The sequence below is a fragment of the Panthera pardus genome, unplaced genomic scaffold (assembly GCF_024362965.1).
Source record: "Panthera pardus isolate Hobbes unplaced genomic scaffold, ASM2436296v1 HiC_scaffold_16, whole genome shotgun sequence".
NCBI lineage: Eukaryota > Metazoa > Chordata > Mammalia > Carnivora > Felidae > Panthera > Panthera pardus.
Window position 1 is genome coordinate 7,849,891 of NW_026526721.1, and position 6,000 is coordinate 7,855,890.

The window sequence follows — 6,000 nt, forward strand, 5'->3', positions numbered from 1 at the left end:
GGCAGGTTGTTCTAAAGATCAAGAAATAATGACATCTTCCTCTGCCCTCAACAAGCCTATAACCTCACGGCAACCAGCTCTTACCAGATGACTACACTGTGTCGAGTGAATCAACCCACAAACCGCACAAAAGCCCTGTGAGCAAATACTGACGCCTACTTTACAAATAAAGAAACTGAGGCATAAAGAGAAAAATGAACTCACTCTAGTTTTAGAAATCAGACAACCTAACGGAGAGGGTACAACAATGTTCTGAAATGTAAAAAACCAAACCTGTTCCTATGTAAGCAATCACGAATCGTTTCCCGGGGAATAAAGGGACATTTGTCCTGACGTTCTTGGAGACTGGGCAGGATGTAGAAGACGCAGACCCAGAAGGGAGACTTCCTTACAGTCTGAGGAGCCAACATGGGAGAGAGGCCAAAGATAGGCACGCACAAAGCAAGATTGGGGGAGAGTGCCCAGGCCCCCCTGGATGGGATGGATGGCTTGTTGTAGGATTTGATAAAATATGCATTTTGAAAACTGGTGCTAAACTGTAGAAGACTTGGAATTGCAGGATAAGGAAGATAGACGAAAGTAAGCACAGTAGGGCAGCATTTATTAATAAATCCACCATAGCACTTAAAAGGCTCTTAAGTCTGAGGATTGGTTTTTCAAAATAATAACTTTTAGTGGAAAAAAGCAAGACGTCCCTGCCAAAACTGCCAAACACTTTGAAACGATTCAGGGAATCTATAAAAAATGGAATAAATCATTGGTGGGATTTCAGTAACAATTGGTAGTAAACTCCATGGCCAGCAAAATCACAAAACAAGAATTATTATAGGAGACATTGATAGATATTACATAATACAATGCACAAAATAAAGTTTTATTCAGACAAAACCTTTAGATGACTCTTTAGAGATGAACAGACAGAAAAGAAGGAAAGGCATCTTTCAGAAAATCCTACCAAGGCCTCTGACTTTTCCTCTTGATTAGTAACTAAGATTTGCTCCTGAAGTCAGTGTCGTCAACCTTCCCACCATGCTTTTTGGAAAGGAAAGCCAGGAAGGGCTCAAGTACTGGTCTGGCTCCTGACCCACCTTTTGGTCTTTTTGTAAGTCCCTTTATTCAACTCCAAGTACATCTGTGCACGGACAATGAGACGAAAGCATGCTACATGCGAAAGCACAAATTATGTATTGAGAAATCACTACAATGCCAAATTTTTTTAGAAGAAAAAACTGTATCTTTAAGAACTCGCTGTGTTAGGGAAACTGTTTACATATTGAGGTGTTCCTCTTTTTTTTGACTGGAACAATAAAAAAGAAATTTGATATGGCCTTGGTTTCTTGTGTGTGTGTGTGTGTGTGTGTGTGTGTGTGTGTCCAAAGAGTCAGCCTTTTCTGCCGATGAGAACATAGAGTCAGCCTTTTCTACACGTAGGAACAGGAATTGTCTTCGAAGCACCATATCCCGCCACAGGACCAGTCAGGATGCTGGACTTCCCACCATACAGTCCAAGAAAAGTATCACAGGTTTGAAATGATCTCTTCTCTCTCCTCCCCTCCCCTTCCTCTCCCCTTCCTCTCTCCCACCTCACCTTCACCTCTCTCCATACTCTGCCTATGGCCAGATCCCGGCAATGAGTCAGCTCTGCTCCTTCCCACACGTGCCCACCCAAGCGGGACCCATTCAATACCCATTTACCATTCGAACCTTCTGGAACTCAGTTTTTTTAATATTTATTTATTTATTTATTTATTTATTTAGAGAAAACATGAGCAGGGAAGGGGCCGAGAAAGAGGGAGAGGGAGAGAATCCCAAGCAGGCTCTGGGCTGTCAGTGCAGAGCCCGACACGGGGCTCGAGCCCACAAACCGTGACATCACGACCTGAGCCAAAACCAAGAGTTGGACACCCAACCGACTGAGCCACCCAGGAGCCCCCCTCATGGAACTTGAAATAATGAAGGGGACCTAGGGACCTGCAAGGCAGTTCATCTGGTCACTTGCCACAGCTCAAAGTGTCCGGAGAACTTTAACAACACATGACAAAGTCCAATGTTCAACAAAAGAAACGTTCCTAAAAGAGATTTTCATGCTCTCGGTTGTTGTCCATTTTGCATGGGGTTGGCTTTGCCTGACCCCAGCACCTCAGCTCTGGCTCCTCAGATTCTCCAGGAGGATGCCAGTGGCTTGGCCAGCCAGCCCTCTCCACGGAGGCCTGAAGGAAGCCTGTGAGTCCAGCCAAGTTTTCAAGTGACGTGCTGGTCACCTTACACTGTGAGGTGAATGAAAGAACTGCCATGAAATATACCTAGGTTCCATTCTTTCCCAGAGGCTTCCAGGTGCTGAGACAAGACACTTAGGACACCATCACTATCTCGTCCCATTTTTCCTAATGGGACCCCTGCCCAGTATCACTGTTGTGCCCGACAGAGTTACTAATCTGTCATCTGTCCTCTGCACCCCTGTGTGCATCAGTCCCACTTAGCGCTCACCATGCCCCACAGAAACCCACAGAGGTGCGTCCATTCCCTCGGGTACCCAAAGGAGGAGCCCCCATCTCTGCTTCTGGCTGACTCCCGTGGAACCACCCTCCACATTGCCACAGAGGCATGGTCTAAAGCAACTCCCTGACTGAAGCCATACCTGGAGCCACACCATCCACTCCCGTGGTTTTCAGACCAAGCTGCAGACGCTTTCCTCTGAAGGAACTCTCAAACAGAAGCTCAATATTTAAATCAGACAAAAGCAGAGTTCCCCTGTTGCAGCAGGAGTAGAGATTCAGAGGCCAGTGCCTGAAACCCAAGTACCCTGGGGCCCCTGTCCTCAGAGCACAGATTAATAATCACCACTGTGCAACATTATGTCCAAAGTCCTTGACTGGGCCTACAAGGATGGGCAGGTTCTGGGCCCCAGGACGCTCTCCAAACCAATATTCCACCTTAATACACTCCTTAAATGTCTACATCCCCTGACAGGACACCCCTTCCCAGGCCACCTAGACTTTGAAAACACTGTTCTTTTGCCCTGGAATGTGAATCCAGAGCCACCAGCAGGGCTCAGACATCTTTACCGAACTCTCCCTGATCTCAGATGGCTTCTGAAGCTAGGTCTTCAGAGCTCATAAACCAGCACTGCATTGTGTTTTAACTTTCTTATCCATCTTCTGCAGTAGACAATAAACTCACAGTCAAAGATTATTTCACTCTTCTTTGTCCCCAGCACCTTCCATAATGCTTGGCACTTAGTTGGTGCTCAATGCTTATTTGTTGGATGGATGGATGGATGGATGGGTGGATGGATGAGTATGTGAGTAGTGGATGAGTGGGTGAATGGATGTTTGAGTAGTGGGTGAGTGAGTGGATGGCTGAATAGACAGGTAGATGGGTTGGCAGGTGGATGGACTGATGGATGGGTGGGTGGATGGAGGGACTGGCAGGTGGGCAAGCAGATGGGAAGGTAAATGGAGGAAGAGAAAGAGTAGGACATTCATAGTTTGTCATTCAAGTGACTACAGCAGCCACTGAAACACCTACTATTGGTTCACAGTTACATTATAGTTTGAAAATCTCACTCTTTGCTAGCTGGGAAGAATCTGGTGCTTCCTTCCATCTATGGTAGGGTGGTTTCTTCTACCAAATCACATTATCTGACATTTTGGCAAAACATGCTATACTGCCCATATCTTGGCACACCCTTATGAGTGACTTCTATGAAATTCATTAATTTACAATTTTAAAGAAGTCCTCTTGTCTTATCATTGTTCATGACGGTGACCCATCTATTTAAAACCAGTAGGCTGCAATTCAGCCCCAAAGATCAATATATACCCCACAGAAAGGCAAGTGCATCCACATTCATCACTTGGGCAGGCCCCATCAGGAGGGATAGACACTGTAGCCAATGGGACTCAGAAGAGCAGAGTCAAGGGAGATTCTGAACATCGAGCGTCTCCCCACTGCTAACACGTTCCTACATGTTACTTTAGGTTTTCTTTAGCCAGCAAGATGCACACATCCTTTTACACGTGTTGCTCAAACGGTATGATCTTTCTTCTTTCATAAAGAAATATATGATTTTGGGTCTTCTCGACAATTGCTTGGGTTGCCACTTTTCTAAATCACAATGTCATGCTTCATTTTCTCAAAATCCCGAAGTCATCTCTAGAAAGAAGACTTCGGAGCTAACTTCCATCCCCAAGGGATCCTTCAAGCAGACCACGCCCTGCCTCCCCTTGACTCCTGCATCAAGGAATCCCAAGGCAAGAAAATGACAAGACCAGCTCCTCAAACCATGCTTGTCCCTACCAGAGCTGGGTACACTAATGACAAAGCAGTCTTTCTGAAGGCCACAGTCAGTACATTTTAAATCTCATGTCCAGCTTCTTTCCCACCAGGGTAGTCTCAAAAAACACTGTTTTTTATAGACTCAAGGCAAGCAGATGACTCCTCTCCTTTTTGGACTCTGGCTGCATCATGAGCACAAGCCACAACAATAACAACCATCACTCATGAGCACATTAGCATATAGGTGCAGGGTATTCCATATACACTACCTTTAATCCTTCCAGCCCTGCATGCTCAGTAACAATAGTTCCATTTTCTAACTGAGAAAACAGAGGTTCAGAGATTACAATACTTAGTCCAAAATTACATTGCAAGCTGCAGTTATAATCGCTCAATTATGATGCTGAATTGAAAGTTATACCGTCAGTTACAGAGCATCCTGAGATGATCCAGTGTCTTCATCCTTTCAGGTTGAGAGGAAGAAACAGCACCAACCAGCACTGCCCACGTGATGACAGGGTCATTAGGGTCGAGCCAGGAGGGGGCAGCAGAACAGTAGCCAAGGAGTCAAGGCCAGCAGGGGCTCAACACTGGCTAACTAACATTGGAGGAAAGCAGCTGGTGGGGTGTCAGCGACTTCCTCAGTAGGGCCATTCCGCTAGGCCTGGCTGGGTCTCTCTCCAAGCTGGCCATCAAGTAGGACGTCCCAGAGCGTCAGCAGGCAGAGATGGCACAGACGGACCAGGACGTGAGCAGGTCTGAAGACCAAACTCCCAGCATGCCCACCCCTACTCCAATGCTACCCCACATGTGGGCAGTGACTCTACTCTGCGTTGGCCTTCCTCTCCAGGGGACATGCAGGGATTTCTCGGGACTGGTCACTGCACTGTAAGTCCCTGAGAGGCCTGGCTGGGTCTCTTTTGGCTCCTCTTGCCTCAGTGTACCTAGTAGGTACGTGCTTAGTAGGCATTTGCTAAGTGGTGAAATCAATGTTGAGGCCTTGGGCATGTGAATCTTGTATGTTCATTGTTCTAAGTGCCCTGCTCACGCCCAGAGGCAGCGAGATCGGGGTCTCATCCAGGCCCGCACAGGGATGATTCACCGGACCCCTGTCTTCACCTTTACCTGGACAACAGCAGAAATCTTTATCTACCATTTCATTGGGCATCTTTCCTTACGGCGTCCTCCCCAAGCCAGCTGGGTGACCAGTCTCGTCTTGACTAAATGTCCCAGTTAGGATTCCATGTGAATCCACTCCAAACTGAGAGGCTTCAATCAATCATTCATTTTGCTCATGGTTTTGTGAGGCAGGAATTTGGGGAGGATGTGCCAGGATGGTGTGTCTCAGATCCTTGGGCCATCAGCTGGCTGCCTCAGTTTCCTTAGCTTGTTCTTTCCCCGGGTGGCAGCTCATGGCCCAGGACGTCCACAGAACATGAGCTTTTCACAGCGTGGACATCTCCAGGTGACCCACCTCTCACAAGATCGAACCTCCAGGAAGCAAGAAGCCCCAGCTGCTCCGTGAAGGGCAGCACCAGGACGTGAGCAACTTGTCACCACACCGCGTTGGCCACAGTCCCTATCCCGACCCCAGACTCTAGGAGGCCGAGACCCCACTGTACCATGGCGGAGGGACAAGTTCATACACCACTGCGGTCACCTCAGAAAAGCCCCAACCTGCCACATCGAAGCTCACAGCAATTCCCTTCCACTCCGACGCTG